This window comes from Oncorhynchus gorbuscha, linkage group LG24, assembly GCF_021184085.1.
Source record: "Oncorhynchus gorbuscha isolate QuinsamMale2020 ecotype Even-year linkage group LG24, OgorEven_v1.0, whole genome shotgun sequence".
Taxonomy (NCBI): domain Eukaryota; kingdom Metazoa; phylum Chordata; class Actinopteri; order Salmoniformes; family Salmonidae; genus Oncorhynchus; species Oncorhynchus gorbuscha.
In genome coordinates this window covers 28,986,619-29,004,648 of record NC_060196.1, presented here as the reverse complement: position 1 = coordinate 29,004,648, position 18,030 = coordinate 28,986,619, and positions in this window count along the sequence as shown.

The window sequence follows — 18,030 nt, the reverse complement described above, 5'->3', positions numbered from 1 at the left end:
CTGACTTCAGTGGGCAAATGCTCCACCTTCGATGGCCACTGGTACGCTGAAGAAGCATGCTCTTCACAGATTAATCCTGGTTTCAACTGTATCAAGCAGCATGCTAGCAGATACCCATAGACCTCCAGTCATTGTGCTAGCATTGGCTCACAAAACTACCTCTAACTTCCATCATACTGGACACAGAGACATAAAAATGGTATCCACAAGTTTATCTGACGCTGGGGAAGTACATAAAGGGCATCATGGACTAAATCCGGAAGTATCCATTTAAGGTCACGCTTCTCTATGCCACATTACCCTGTGTCCCCACGCTTCTCTATGCCAGATCCCTCACATGTACACGTCTCTCCGGAGGCCTCACGGGCTCCATCCCACTTCTGACACCAACACAGCAAATTTTGGGGGTAGTGTGGCGATTCTCACTATTTGAGCTACGTCACAATTCCCACCAAGTGGGTTAACTGTATTCGTGCAATGTGTAGGGTTTCACACCAGCGACCCAGGTTCACTTCCCTTCCCCGCTGTTCGCTACACTGGTGTCAGAAGTGGGATATCCCTACTAGCTTAAATAACAAAAGGACAGAGAGAGAATTACAGTTAATGCCAACAGGCGTTTTAATGTTACATAGCGGGGTAACGGGAGCTGCATAAAACAACAAACCTAGCCTGAACTACAGTAGCTAGCCATAACTCACAGTCCAGTGGGAGGTATTCCCTCAGAGAGATAATAATGAGAGAACGAAATGGGGCTCTTCCCCTAGCTATTGCCGCGCTCAAAACAACTGGGAACTCGAAAATCTCTGACTTCTGACTTCAGTGCGTTCAAAACAACTGGGAACTGGAAAAAACTAGCTCCGACAGAGAAGAATCGACTTGAACGGTCATCCAACCCGACTTTCCAACCTGAAGATCACTGATGTCATGATTTGACCTCGTATTTATTCAAGTTCCCAGTTGTTCTGAGTACGGAATATATCCCTACAGAACCTGCGCCCCTGTAACCAATGTGAAATGGCTAGCTAGTTAGCGGTGGTACGCGCTAATAGCGTTTCAATCTGTGACATCACTCGCTCTGAGACCTTGCCCTGCAAGGGCCGTGGCTTTTGTGGAGCGATGGGTAACGGTGCTTCGATGGTGGCTGTTATTGATGAATGCAGAGGGTCCCTGGTTCAAGGCGAGGAGAGGGACGGAAGCTACACTGTTACACCTCCCCCTTTCCGATGACTATGACAACCCCATAAACAATTAAAGTGATTGCTGCTGCCAGTCCAGGGCAGCATCTGCCCAACCTTAACATAGCCTATTAAAGACATTGATAAGATTTCATAAAACATTTATATTTCCATATCACAGAAAATATCCATGGTAAAGTTGTGCCTGCCCTTCGGGTGTCGCCTTACCAAAATGTCACCCTCTTTGACATGATAAATCTATATAAATAGAGAGATATAGGCCATCCCAGGGTGCAGTGTATATGTATTCAGTAGCTTGGCAGATTATGAGAAGGTCATCTGCCATATTTTTAGGTTGACCTTTACTTTGCCTATGTGATTGAACTACTGCAAGGGTTCAAATGTGGGGTGCTGGAGAGCTACCACAGGCCTATTGCTTGTCATTTCAACTCATCTCCATTCAGTGAGTGACCATATTTGCAGAGACATTGATGTTCATTGTGCCTGCAGCCAAATTTCATATTGATACTCATCAATTTGTCAATTACAACACTCTCCCACTCTCCCAACACTCACATTCTCCCAAGTTCAGTCTAGTCAAGACATGTTTATGTTGGAAGCTCAAATAACATCCTAAAAATGGAACACATCAAGAGCCAGAAAGGACTGTGCCAATTTCATTTTCCATGTGGGTTTTATCGAATGTATGAGACCATGATAGACTGGTGCTGGAGCAAAGACCAGCGTTTGACCCTGAAGGAATGGCGTTGGAAGGCTTTGGTGCAATGGATACCCCAAGGCACATGCGTCAAACTCATTCCACGGAAGGCCGAGTGTCTGCAGGTTTTCCCTCCTCCCTTGTACTTGATTGATGAAATAAGGTGACCAATTGGTAAGGAACTCCCCTCACCTGGTTTCCTGGGTCTTAATTGTAAGGAAAAAAATCCAGAAACCTGCAGACACGTTGGCTTCCATGGAATGAGTTTGACCACCCCTACCCTAGGGAATTCAGCAAAATAGCTTGCATCAAAACCACTATCTAAACATTTGCCTTTGCCTTCACTTGATACTGACCACGACTTGGCATTAACCATGACGGGCCCATGGTTTACATATTTGAGCAACCCACCGGAGTTGAAAGAGCTGTTGTGCACATTGCACAGAGTATCCGCAAATGGTCTGTTCTTAGGCTTATCTTTCTAACATTCCAGGCATCATTATTTTATTCATATAAAAACACAGTTCTATGGTCAAATAAAATAGCGATACCGTTGCAGGAAAATCAGCGTTCACAGGGACAGTTTAGGAATAAGGGTTTTGATTCTGCACGTCAGATACAGAACCCCCCGCAACAGGCCTCTGAATGTTTCTTGGCGTTCGTACCCAATATTCTTGTAAAAAAAAAAATTTTCCAAATAATCTCTACCCATGAATACATTTCACATACAGGTAAACTGCCAAAATAAAGGAAACACCAATTTAAAAGTGTCTTAACAGGGGATTGGGCCCCCCCCACGAGCCAGAACAGCTTCAATGCACCTTGGCATAGACTCTACAATTATCTGGAACTATTGCAGGGATGCGACACCATTCTTCCACAATAAATTAAATAATTGGATGTTTTGTTGATGTTGGTGGAAAATGTTGCCTCAGGCTCTGTTCCAGAATGTCCTATACGTATTCAATTGGGTTGAGATCTGGTCTCAGACAGCCATGGCATATGGTTCACATTGTTTTCATGCTCATCAAACTATTCAGTGGCCACTTGTGCCCTGTGGATGGGGGCATTGTTATCCTATGGGGCATAACCACTGCAGGCAAATTAATGGGCAAGTGGGCCTGCCCAACATTTTTATACATGATCATAAGCATGATGGGATGTTAACTGCTCAGGATTTGCTCAGGACCACCATGTGCGGAAGTACCCGCTTTCAATATACTGTACTTTGTACCCCTCATTATTCAAGTGTTTCCTTTGTTTTGGCAGTTACCTGTATATATACACTACCGTTCAAAAGTTTGTGGTCACTTAGAAATGTCTGTGTTTTTGAAAGAAAAGCACGTTTTTTTGTACATTAAAATAACATCAAATTGATCAGAAATACAGTGTAGACATTGTTAATGACTATTGTAGCTGGAAAAGGCTGATTTGTAATGGAATATCTACAGTTGAAGTCGGAAATGTACATACACCTTAGCCAAATACATTTAAACTCAGTTTTTCACAATTCCTAACATTTAATCCTAGTAAAAATTCCCTGTGTTAGGACAGTTAGGATCACCACTTTATTTTAAGAATGTGACATGTCAGAATAATAGCAGAGAGAATGATTTATTATTTCATCACATTCCCAGTGGGTCAGAAGTTTACATACACTCAATTAGTATTTGGTAGCATTGCCTTTAAATTGTTTAACTTGGGTCAAACATTTCAGGTAGCCTTCCACAAGCTTCCCACAATAAGTTGGGTGAATTTTGGCCCATTCCTCCTGACAGAGCTGGTGTAACGGAGTCAGGTTTGTAGGCCTCCTTGCTTGAACACGCTTTTTCAGTTATGCCCACAAATGATCAACAGGATTGAGGTCAGGGGTTTGGTCACTCCAATACCTTGACTTTCTTGTCCTGTTGTCCAGTCTCAACGTTAACAGTGAAGAGGCGACTTTGGGATGCTGGCATTCTAGGCAGAGTTGCAAAGAAAAATCCATTTCTCAGACTGGCCAATAAAAATTAAAAGATTAAGATGGGCAACAGAACACAGGCACTGGACAGAGGAACTCTGCCTAGAAGGCCAGCAACCTGGAGTCGCCTCTTCACTAAAGACATTGAGACTGGTGTTTTGCGGGTACTATTTGAAGAAGCTGCCAGTTGAGTACTTGTGAGGCGTCTGTTTCTCAAACTAGACACTCTAATGTACTTGTCCTCTTGCTCAGTTGTGCACCGGGTCCTCCCACTCCTCTTTCTATTCTGGTTAAAGCCAGTTTGCGCTCTTCTGTGAAGGGAGTAGTACACAGCGTTGTATGAGATCTTCAGTTTCTTGGCAATTTCTCACATGGAATAGCCTTAACTTCTCAGAACCAGAATAGACTGACGAGTTTCAGAAGAAAGTCCTTTGTTTCTGGCCATTTTGAGCCTGTAATTGAATCCACAAATGCTGATGCCCAGATACTCAACAAGTCTAAAGGCCAGTTTTATTGCTTCAATCAGCACAACAGTTTTCAGCTGTGCTAACATAATTGCAAAAGGGTTTAATGATCCATTAGCATTTTAAAATGATAAACTTGGATTATCTAACACAACGTGCCATTGGAACACTGGAGTGATGGTTGCTGATAATGGGCCTCTGTACACCTATGTAGATATTACATTTAAAAAATCTGCCGTTTCCAGCTACAATAGTAATTTACAACATTAACAATCTCTACACGGTATTTCTGATCAATTTGATGTTATTTTGATGGACAAAACATGTGCTTTTCTTTAAAAAACAAGGACATTTCTATGTGACCCCAACATTTTGAACAGTAGTGTACATTTGTTATATAACCAATCCATCAGTATCAAATTGGAGATTGTCTGGTATTTTAAAGCCCAGGATATCCTATGGTCTATAACAAAGCAGTGATGAGAGCAGCTAGACACCTTGTGGCCAGATTGAACACTGCACTGTAGATTTAATACTTAGGGAATGGGCCTGCAGAGTACAATGTTGGATTTATGAAGTTATTTGATGTAGAAGAAAATAACATCTCAGAGTGATGCACTGTTGGGGAACTTCAGATTGATAATCTGTCAATACTATCCATGCAAACAAAGATGCCTTTCTCTTTCTCAATAGACATCTCATACAGTGGACTGAAAATGATCACAAGTAGTAAATAAACAGGAATACACCTACAAAGCTCATGATGACAGTAGAACAACTTCTAGAAATAAGAAACAGCATTTTTTTTGTGTTTTTTTGTGTGCTTTATTCCTTAAGAAAATAGATAACTCCAAAAAACAGCACTCAAGGTTTTGAAGTACAGTATTCAATTAGCCAGAATTACAAAAGGTCATAGCATCAAAATACCTTTCCATTAGTTTAACGTTTTACCTAAATGAAATAATATTCCGTCAAACCATACTGAGCAACGTAGCCAGTCATTCTGGATACTTGGTACTTTTAAGCACATTTAAATGGTTCTTCTTACAGTACTGATCAATAAGGCTCTTCGTAAAGCACAGTCGGTCAAAGAAAGGCCTCTTCCTAATAGAAATATACAGGACGTTGTTGAATTATTTGAGATGGGGCCTATCAAAATGTCTATATATCAGAAAATACATAAAAAAAAAAAAGCTTTAGCATCTAGATTCGGTTATCAATTCATTTTCCAGTTCACTAATTGCAGCTCTTTTGGGCAAACAACCAGCAATTCAGGTGATTGCTGTTTAAATGAATGTCAGAGGGAAATTCTGTGCAGTTTGCTTCCGACAGCATTCTGAACTAGCACATCTAGATCTGTACATTCTCCTTTCCAGTCAAATCGACAATATAGCTACATCAACGACTCCGCTTAATCAATCCACTTTCTTTTCTGTCCCCCAAAAGTCTGATATGGAAATAACTAGTGAGAATATAGAGAATAGTTGGAGAAGAAAAGAGTTGATACATGTGATCGGTGTGCATCAGGGCTGAGTAGTGTTCCGTATAAAAGCCTCCAGTACGAGCCGCTGTTACAGTCTGTCATGAAGCAACTGAGTGGCTGAGAACCATATAGAGCCACTGGCTGTAAAAAAGAAGGGTATATGTCCCTGTAGTACTCTGCATAAATAAGCATTAAAGCAACAATCAAAATGTTAAACAATTAAAAAAAAATATATATATAGTCATGATTAGGGAACATCAATTAGGCTAACAGCTGTAGCTACACCTCTGTCAAATGTCCATCTTCTTTCTGTTTGTCAAAGAGAGGTATACAGGATAGCAGACCAGAAGTACCAATAGACACTGAACGGAAAAACACACACTGAAAAGGGGGAGGGGTTACTCGGACATGGTCCAATAGGAAATGCACATTTTGGTTTTGTGTTTTCAACCCAACTTGTGATGGTGTGACCTATTAAATATGACCCCGCAGAGTCTATGTTAGTGTTTATGGATGTTTATGGAGGGCTTGCCATGTTTCAATACAAACACTGAACCCTCCTTTGTAAACTCTACATCTAGCGTTATGATTGTTGGAATTGGATGATTGATTCTGCCTGCAGAGCTTTCCAGATAGGGTCTGTGAGGAAAACCAGTGGCGCATTTTATGAAGTGTGAGGGAAATTCCCGTCTGACCAAAAGAGGACCCACCCAGACCAGACCCTTACTGTGAGTTGCCTAGCAGAAAACATATCATCTGCAAACCATTGAGGGATGGCAACTGATTTCAGTAAGTCAATTTAAATTAATTTGTAAAAAAATTAATGATAAAAACAGATGAAACTAAACATAAAGATGTAGAGCGAGGGTACCACTAGCCTACACAATAACACAAGGTGTTTTTGAATACGAGGTGTTATTTACATGTATGGGAAGCAGCAAGACTATAGAGCCTATAAAGACCAAAGCGTTTATGATTATGTAAACTACTGAGACTATAGACACACGAGACAATAGATAATGTAGACTATACATACAGTGGGGCAAAAAAGTATTTAGTCAGCCACCAATTGTGCAAGTTCTCCCACTTAAAAATATGAGAGAGGCCTGTAATTTGCCTCATAGGTACACTTCAACTATAACAGACAAAATGAGAAGAAAAAAAATGCAGAAAATCACATTGTAGGATTTTTGATGAATTTATTTGCAAATTATGGTGGAAAATAACTATTTGGTCAATAACAAAAGTTTATCTCAATACTTTGTTATATACCCTTTGTTGGCAATGACAGAGGTCAAACGTTTTCTGTAAGTCTTCACAAGGTTTTCACACACTGTTGCTGGTATTTTGCTCCATTCCTCCATGCAGATCTCCTCTAGAGCAGTGATGTTTTGGGGCTGTTGCTGGGCAACACAGACTTTCAACTCCATCCAAAGATTTTCTATGGGGTTGAGATCTGGAGAATGGCTAGGCCACTCCAGGACCTTGAAATGCTTCTTACGAAGCCACTCCTTTGTTGCCCGGGCGGTGTGTTTGGGATCATTGTCATGCTGAAAGACCCAGCCACGTTTCATCCTCAATGCCCTTGCTGATGGAGGGAGGTTTTCACTCAAAATCTCACGATACATGGCCCCATTCATTCTTTCCTTTACACGGATCAGTCGTCCTGCTCCCTTTGCAGAAAAACAGCCCCAAAGCATGATGTTTCCACCCCATGCTTCACAGTAGGTATGGTGTTCTTTGGATGCAACTCAGCATTCTTTGTCCTGAGTTTTTACCAAAAAGTTATATTTTGGTTTCATCTGACCATATGACATTCTCCCAATCTTCTTCTGGGTCTTCCAAATGCTCTCTAGCAAACTTCAGACGGGCCTGGACATGTACTGGCTTAAGCAGGGGACACATCTGGCACTGCAGGATTTGAGTCCCTGGCGGCGTAGTGTGTTACTTTGGTCCCAGCTCTCTGCAGGTCATTCACTAGGTCCCCCCGTGTGGTTCTGGGATTTTTTCTCACCGTTCTTGTGATCATTTTGACCCCACGGGGTGAGATCGTGCGTGGAGCCCCAGATCGAGGGAGATTATCAGTGGTCTTGTATGTCTTCCATTTCCTAATAATTGCAGTCCCTGGTTGTAATATCACATCCGGCCGTGATTGGCACAGCGTCGTCCGAGTGCACAGAACTTGAAATTGTATTAATAATTCAATTAGGTACATTTGGGCAGTCTTGATACAACATTTTGAACAGAAATGCAATGGTTCTTTGGATCAGTATAAAACGTTGCACACACACTGCTGCCATCTAGTGGCCAGAATCTAAATTGCGCTGGGGCTGGAATAATATATTATGGCCTTACTCTTGCATTTCAAAGATGATGGTACAAAGAAAATACCTCAAAATGCATGGTTTTTCCTTTGTATTTGTCACGTTCTGACCTTAGTTCCTTTGTTTTGTCTTTTGTTTTAGTATGGTCAGGGCCTGAGTTGGGTGGGTTGTCTATGTTAGTTTTCTATGATTTGCTATTTCTGTGTTTGGCCTGGTATGGTTCTCAATCAGAGGCAGCTGTCAATCATTGTCCCTGATCAAGAACCATATTTAGGGAGCCTGGTTTCTATTGTGTTTTGTGGGTGGTTATTTTCTGTCTTTGTGTGTCTGCACCAGACAGTACTGTTTCGGTTGTTTTCTTCGTTGTTTTGCTATTCAGTTTACATTAAAAAAGATGAACACTTACCACACTGCACTTTCGTCCTCACCTTCTTCCCAAGACAGCCGTTACAGTATTATCGTTTACCAGATCTAATGTGTTATATTCTTCAACATTCATTTCACATTTCCACAAACTTCAAAGTGTTTCCTTTCAAATGGTATCACGAGTATGTATAGCCTCGATTCAGGTCCTGAGCTACAGGCAGTTAGATTTGGGTATGTCATTTTAGGCGAAAACTGAAAAAAAAGTTGCGGATCCTTAGAAATTTGAATAATAAACTGATTGATAGAAATGTGGGTGTTCAGCTGTTTGGAATTTGGATGATTGAAATGTGGATATTAATCTGACTGTACAGATTGAATGAGAGCTGTCAAGGGACTAGCTCCAGTGTGAAAGAGGATTACAGAGTGCGTGAAAGAATGGATACCCCAACCAGTTCTGTGTGAGCTGAGTTTTTAGATCTATAACGTTATCTAGGGGTTCTGTCCACCACCGCCCATCGATCTACAGGTAGTGAGCACTGACAGCAGAAGCCATTGAAAGATATGTGTACCTCTCGGGTTGCTTGCATTGTGATTGTTGCTGCGGTGTGGAGGTGAAAACCTAAAGATTTATACCGTTATAAAGGAATTCTGTATGGAGAAAGTACTATTTCCGAATGTGCTGTTAAATAGAACTCTAGTGAATTTCTAAACCCCTGTATGAATAGAACACTGGTGTAGAAGAGGAATTTGTGATGTAGCACAAATGTATAATGGGTTACGAGAGATAAAGTAACATAATATTTGTATAACGGGATACTAGAGATCTGATGAAGTAACAATAGAACTAATAATAACACACAACTTGCACTCCCACACGTAGATGTAAAAAGTATTCTGTTCAGAGTGCTCCCTTTATGGATAACTTGATGAATATGAGGTTAAAGCATTGTATGGGACTTAATTTACCCCTAACCAATAAAACTATACACGTTTAATGAGATTTCCTACACCCCGGTAATACATTTTGAAATAAGCCCATACTCTGTTACCTAGAACCAATGATTTTCAGTATTCACCTACTCACCTGTTTAAAGTGCTAGGTAGAGACTTCTTATGGACAGAGCGTGCCATCTACAGGGCACTGATAGACAGTGCAACTCAGTTGACACGTATGGATCTCTCCAAAGCGTTACATATTAATCTTAAAGTAATAAACGCAATCAATATTGAAGCTGAAAGTGAATATCCAACAGAAAATTGAAATAAATATATAGTAACTTTTGAAGATTAAAATAATGCTTTCCAATATGGAGAAAGTTATTACGTTTGTTTTGTTTTAAGCCTTGCAATAGGGGCAAAAGCAGAATGTTGTTTTCAGAGTGATCCGTGTGTTTAAACAGTAGTGATTGAGGTATTCCTATTGGGAAGGGAGTCCAAGTTGCAATCCAATAATGCAATATTTTAGTAATTTGACGAAGTAAGACAGAGGGATTGAGCATTGCTACTTAACTTCTTATGGCTGGGGGCAGTATTGAGTAGCTTGGATGAATAAGGTGCCCAGAGGTGCCCAGAGTAAACTGCCTGCTACTCAGTACCAGTGGCTAATATATGCATAGTATTATAATATTTGGATAGAAAACACACTCTGAAGTTTCTAAAACAGTTTGAATGAGGTCTGTGTGTATAACAGAACTCATATGGCAGGCAAAAACCTGAGAAAAAATCCAACCAGGAAGTGGGAAATCTGAGGTTGGTCGTTTTAAAACTCATTCCCTATTGAAGATACTGTGGGATATTGGTCATATTGCACTTCCTAAGGCTTCCACTATATATCAACAGTCTTTAGAACCTTATTTGATTCTTCTACTGTGAAGTGGGGCCGAATGAGAGGGGAATGAGTCAGGGCTCTGCCAGAATGCCTTGAGCTCGTGACGCTCGTTCACGTGAGAGCGAGCTCTGTTCCATTGTAATTCTACAGACAAAGGAATTCTCCGGTTGGAACATTATTGAAGATTTATGTTAAAAACATCCTAAAGATTGATTCTATACATCGTTTGACATGTTTCTACGGACTGTAACGGAACTTTTTGACTTTTCGTCTGCTCGTGCGTCATGAAGATGGATTACTGGGCTGAATGCGCTAACAACAAGGAGGAATTTGAACATAAATGATAGACATTATCGAACAAAACAAACATTTATGTTGAACTGGGATTCATGGGAGTGCATTCTGATGAAGATCATCAAAGGTAAGTGAATATTTACAATGTTATTTCTGACTTCTGTTGACTGCACAATATGGCGAATATCTTTTTGGCTTGTTTGGTCTCTGAGCGCCATACTCAGATTATTGCATGGTTGGCTTTTTCCGTAAAGCTTTTTTGAAATCTGACACAGCGGTAGCATTAAGAAGAAGTGCATCTAAAGTTCCATGTATAACACTTGTATTTTCATCAACATTTATAATGAGTATTTCTGTAAATTGATGTGGCTCTCTGCAAAATCATCAGATGTTTCTGGAACTACTGAATATAACGCGCCAATGTATACTGAGATTCTTTTAATATAAATATGAATTTTCTTGGCTCTGACCTAACATAATTGTTTGTGGTGCTTTCGCAGTAAAGCCTATTTGAAATCGGACACTGTGGTGGGATTAACAAGAAGTGTATCTTTAAAATGGTGTGAAATACTTGTATGTCTGAGGAATTTTAATTATGAGATTTCTGTTGTTTTGAATTTGGCGCCCTGCACGTTCACTGGCTGTTGTCATATCGATCCCGGGATCTCAGCCCTAAGACGTTTTTAAATTAGAGGGATCTCAGCCCGTGTTTAAGCCATCGTCATTTTTATTTAATCTTGTCTTGTTGTGAGGCTGCTCACTCTTCAAGGCCTGGACCACTGATCTCGTGTTTAAGCCATCTGGTGTTTTGGTTTAGAGATAAACTTCCCGTGGAACAATAGATAGCCACCAGTACACATTGAACTCAAACAGGCTGTAAGAGAGACAGTGGGGAAATTTGGGACAGAGGTATGAACAATTTAATAAGAAACGTTTGGGTAGCAGTAAGTAAGACGGTAATGTCATCTAAAACAGTAATATGTTTCCATTACGTGGAACTGTGTCCAGAACTGAAGTAGATCAAAATGTTTACAAATTGTGCCGAAATTGAGCTGATAAGCCAGCAATAACTTTTTGAAGGTCCTAGCAGATTTGTAAAACAACAGGTTCTATATTTTGACTAAGTTTATATCCCAGGGAGAGTTTGTACAGTATGTCGATGCAACAGGTCAAAATGACAATGATTACAAGAGAGGGGCTCTGGGGGATTGTTTACCTTGGAAGGTGCCTATTCAGCTTGACGAGACACTGTGTCATCTGATGTGCCTGAAGTATAATTCTGTATAGACTGATGGAATGTCCGCTTCCAGTTTTTTTTCATGTTTATCAATGATTCTGTATCTCCCTTTGAAAGGCAAGTGCCTTGGGAGAGCAGTTAAAAGTACCCGGATCCAGCTGTTAAGGGAGCTCCCAAATTAAGTAAGGCCATTTTGTTTGTTTTTACCCTACGTTTTACCACACACACCAGTACCCACGCTCAACCCACCTGTTATGAATATTTGTTATTGGTGTTAATACTGATTTGTGGTGTGGGGTCTTTCTATTTGGTTTTAGTGGGTTTTTCACGGGTTAGAAAGGATGCAACTTAAAGGGTACACAAATGACATTTTCTGAAGTTTCTATCATCAGAGTTTTCGTTGCACGCATGTAAAATATCTTTAAATAATGTCTGAGGTACAGGAAAACAAACACTCACTTGACAGGGCTGACTGGTGTCGTGGAACTTTCCTGTATTTACCAAATCGTGAGAGCAAACCACACACAAGTCAGAGTTAGTTATCACAAAGTCCATCTTTAATTATATGAGCTCCATCACAACCCTGTGACTCTCAGATCAATTCAGTGTCTATAAATGAATTCTCTGAGAGTCCCTTACACATTGCAACTGAGATCCTTTCAAAACAGAGACACACATATCCAGACAGCATCGGCATAATTTATCGTTCAGCTTTGTCTCCTAAACTATGTTCTTTTCTCAAACTCAGAACCATAAACAAATCCTCCATATCAACAGGCATATATCAAATCCATCCTAACTTGACAAGATCACAGAAACACATTGACTGGCACACAGACATTGTGGAGCCAAGAGATACAAGCTTGACCTCTCCCCTCTCTCCGGCCCAAGTAACTTAGTCTTGACATAGAACAGATAACTGCAACCCCGGCCACAGTATAAACATTCTGATGAGAAGTAACTTATAAACATATGATGAATATTAAACATCTTACCTATGTTACCAACTAATTATGATTATTCCCCAACACTGATCTCGGATCTCTGTTCTGACTTCCTGGTGAGGCCTGATCACCCTCAATAGAAAGACTGGAGACATTGGGCTTGATTTAGATGGGCTATGTAAACACTAATAAATAGAATAAGTTTATCATTTATCAATAGCCCCATGTGTGATTCAGACCAGGAAAGGGGCAGAGAGAGAGCGCTGCCCCTGAATGAGGGACACCTATCTATAGTCTATTTTACCATTACGATGTGAGTTATGTGTCCAAAGGGGGAATTACCAGTCCCCTGGGGCCCTGGCCCTTTGGTAAATAAGCAAATAGAGTTTGTTCACATGCCTGCCTAAAAAATAAGAAATATATACTGGTAATGGTTGACAGTTACTCCAAATCGATTTAAGTTTCCCCACCTCGAGTGATATGCTGTTGTTGTTGTTGTTGTTTTCTTGTCTTTGTTTTTGTCTTGCTTCAATAACAAATCTCACCAGATTGGGTCTGCTGGATGGTCAGGATTTCTCCCCTAAGGAATATCCCTCTGACTCCCTGACCTGTAACTCTGCAGTGAGATCGCCAAGATGATAGGGGAGTGTACTGTAAGTACATTTTGGGGAAAAAATTGTTTCAACTGTGTGTTGTTATTCTCTTTGACATGTGTTTTAGAAATGTGTATTAATTAGGGCTAGGCCCTTTTTTTCCCCTCCACTGCCTGTCTGAATGACATGCCCAAAGTAAACTGCCTGTATTGTAGCTCAGGCCCTGAAGCCAGGAAATGCATATAATTGGTACCATTAGAAAGAAAACTTTTTGAGGTTCGTTAGAAATGTTAAAATAATGTAGGAGAATATAACACAATAGATATGGTCAGAGAAAATCCAAAGAAAAAACAACCAAAAATGTTTTCTTGAGAGAGACCATCCTCTTAGAAAGGCAAGAGAAAGGTCATATTGAAAATAAGCTCCCTGGATGCAATTCCTATGACTTCCACAGGGTGTCAGCAGTCTATGTTCAAGGTTTCAGGCTTTAGCAGACGGACACAGTCTTGGAAATGTGTGTTTGTGCGCGCATGAATACCTTACTCACCTGCTAAAATCGGTTTCCTATTGATAATACTTCTTTCCGTAATAAATGTTATAGTTTGATTACATTGTAGAGTATCTGAGGAGTAGAGAGAAACATATTTTGACTTTTTGAAACAAAGTTTAGGGGTACATTTTTGGATTCTTTTCCCTGCTAGCTGAACGAGTGGATTTCTCAAATAGATGGTGCCAACTAAACAGACCTTTTGGGATATAAATGCGGATTTTATCTAACAAAACGACACTACAAGTTATAGCTGGGACCCTTTGGATGACAAGACTTTCAAAAAGTAAGTGAATATTTAATTGTTATTTGTCAATGTATGTGCTGGTGCCGGTGTAAAAATATTTGATGTGGGGTGCCATCCTCAAACAATCGCATGGCATGTTTTCACTGTAATACCTACTGTAAATCATACAGTGCAGTTAGATTAACAAGAATTTAAGCTTTCAGCTGATATATATGTACATAAATGTTTAAATTCCATAATTTTCATGATTATTTATTTGGATTTCGCGCCCTCCAGTTTCACCGGATGTTGTCCTGCTAGCGGAACTGCTATCCCTAAGAACTTTTAAGAATAAGGTAGCAGTATTAATATGTCATACAGTAAATCATTTGTCTGGATTTCCTGAATGAGCCCTAAACTAAACTGTTGTTCTGGTCTGTCCTCTCTCTCTCTCTCTCTCTCTCTCTCTCTCTCTCTCTCTCTCTCTCTCTCTCTCTCTCTCTCTCTCTCTCTCTCTCTCTCTCTCTCTCTCTCTCTCGACAGGTTAAGGCAGGCAGAGGTCAGTATTCCCGAGCAGAGTTCAAAAGGTACATACCTTCAGGCAGGCTCAGGGTCAGGGCAGGCAGAGATCAGTAATCCAGGGTGGTGTGACAAGGTACAGAATGACAGGCAGGCTCAGGGTCAGGGTAGGCACAATGGTAAAAACTGGGAAAGCTAGAAAACAGGAACTAGAGACAGACAGGAGCACTGGAAAAACCGCTGGTAGGCTTGACGAAACAAAACTAACTGACAAACAGAGAACACAGGTCTAAATACACTGGGGACAATGAGGAAGATGGGCAACATCTGGAGGGGTGTGGAGACAAGCACACAGACAGGTTAGACAGATCAGGGTGTGATGCATGGAAGGGATAATTAGATTAGATGCGTGAAAATGGGCAAAGACATAATGGACAAAGACATAATGGACTGTAAACAACGTCTCTCAGGTGAGAGACATTATCAAGGGCCGTCCAATCTGAACATGTGCCATTGGGAGAGCGAACTGAAACACTAGCTGAAGAAGAACATGAAGAAACGCCAGAGGGATGAGTGCCAGGAGGGAGTGGGGTGGTCAACCGTGCCTGTAATTGATTTAGGCTTATCCAAAATGGTTCATTTGCGGTATCAGGTTGATTGTGGAGGTCTGCACACTGCAAAACTCATAGTAATTTTGATTAAGAAGGTACTGAGATAATAATGTGATAATATGTGATGAGAATAGGTAACTATAAATATAAGATGAATATACTGTATGTCAATGTAAATGTGCATTCTGCCAGTATCGGTGTGTGTTAAGTTGAGGGCCTTAAATGAAAGTGATAGAACCGGCGTGAAGCCCCAAGGACTGTCATTCTAAATTTGGGTTGGATAATTTATCATTAATTATAATTATGATTTGGAAAGGCGAGGCCCTTCTAAATTTGGGTTGGGTATTTTATCAATAGTTAAAGCTATGATTTGGAAAGGCAAGGCTTCTAAAGACAGAGCTATGCCCCTAAATTGTGAGGAGAGCCACTAGATTGTACCTTGGGCTATAGCCTTGCCCCAATATCACTCTGATCGGGGTTGGTGTGAAACTGTTATAACATGTGTTCTCTCTCTGTCATGTGAAAGTCAATATGCATGTGCCCTGGACCAACTTCGGGAAAGACATAGAGAACCTCTAGAGACATGGAGAAATTGGCAATGCTAAAATAATAGCATATGTTGGCTCTGCAAAACAGAGAGATTCTTGACTATCATTTGGCAGGTCAAGGGGGCACTTGTGCAATCATTGGCAATGAATGTTGTACTTTTTCCCCAGATCTGTCATGTTTTGTCTTATATTGTCTAGTCATTTTGCTTTCCCTTCTGTTCGTTTTCCCCCTGCTGGTCTTATTAGGTTCGTTCCCTTTTTTCTCTCTCCCTCCCTCTCTCTCTTCTCTCTATCGTTCCGTCCCTGCTCCCAGCTGTTCCTATTCCCCTACTCAATCATCTAATCTTTTCACACCTGTTCTGTATCTTGCCCTCTGATTAGAGTCCCTATTTCTCCCCTTGTCTTCCGTTTCTGTCCTGTCGGATCCTTGTATATTGTTCGCCGTGCTGTGTCTTTGTCTCGCCCTGTCGTGTCTTGTTTCCCTCAGATGCTGTGTGTGAGCAGGTGTCTGAGTCTGCTACGGTCGGTGCCTTCCCGAGGCAACCTACAGTTTATGGTCGAGTCTCCAGTCTGTCCTCGTCACTACGAGTGGAATTAGTTTTTTATGTTTTGTTTTCTGCTCCGATTTGTCTAGGAGTATTGCCTATTTCCTTTACTGGAATAAAGACTCTGTTTTCGCCATGTCGCTTTTGGGTCCTCATTCACCTGCATAACAAGATCGCTCTTCTAATATGACTGATCTCACCAAATGCATTGTCACTGCTGATGATAACCCAGAATGAAGGGCTTGAAATTATGAAGTGTCTGGTTTTATGTGTTGATTTTACTCCAGTTAATAGAAGTATAACCTTTATTATGATTTATTATAATCATATATTTTGATATAAAATATACAGTTGAAATGCTTACGTTAAAATGTTTTGATGATTATGACAAATTATGTGGGGGCGGCAGGGTAGCCTAGTGGTTAGAGCGTTGGACTAGTAACTGGAAGGTTGCAAGTTCAAACCCCTGAGCTGACAAGGTACAAATCTGTCGTTCTGCCCCTGAACAAGGCATTTAACCCACTGTTCCTAGGCCGTCATTAAAAATAATAATTTGTTCTTAACTGACTTGCCTAGTTAAATAAAAAATAAAAAAATAAATGTGATAAGAGGAGGGAATGTGCTGGAAATGGTCATTGTTTGTGCTTCTCTAATAACTAATTACTGTGTTCTATTCATGTGCTTTTGTAATAACCATTTTTGTGCTCATGCAAGTGACTGACTGAACGAATATTCACTATCCGTAACTGCAATTTGGCAGTAGGCCCAGAACCTTGTTTAGAGAAAGGGATATCTCAGTTTCAAGGTCTCAGCTTAGAGAGAAGAAGCCTCGTGAGGTATTGGTCTGTCACATGTTAGGAAACAGTATTGGTCTGTCACTTGAATGAAGCAAAATGGTAATGATGAATTAATTATGCTAAATCATGCAAACATAACTTGTCTGTGTATAGCCGTACATAAGACAACTACTGGGACTGCCCCAGCAGAGCTCCTGATTGACATGTGTAACTATGGTGCATTAAGTTGGTTGGAACCTCTCCAGCATTCTTATAATGATGAATGATTCATTTAAGATTGACTTCGAGTGCCCCTGTGTAAGAGTTTACACAACATAATCTTCATTCAAAGAACAGTAGCATAGATGAATTGAATTTATTTTCTCCATCTACCAGACACAGGTGAGTCAACGTGCACCAACCACTCCATCGATGTCTTCAGAACCTTTGCCTTTATTTCTTGCACCACACCAGAATAAACCCCCTTGATAGGAGCCCGGCTACGAAAATCCATACAGGAAACATTCCACTCCATACATTCCACTACATGTCTTTTTTTGAGTATTAAAACACGCTTCTTCTGCTCAGCAGACACACGACAAATCTAACAACAAAAAACGTCTTGTGACTCTGGCCGACTCCACACTTTCCTCCAACACATTCCAACGGATTACAACGGATTTCCCATGTAGCATTGATCCAAAACCCCTCATTTGGATTAAAAACGAGTCTAGTGGTTTTTCATTTTCCACCACAGCTTTACTTCTCTTGTTTCCCCGACACGGCCGCTCTTCACTCCGATCTTCTGTATACTCCACCTGTTTGCCCACACTTGAAACACGTCCAAATCCTTATTTACTTTACGCTGTGGA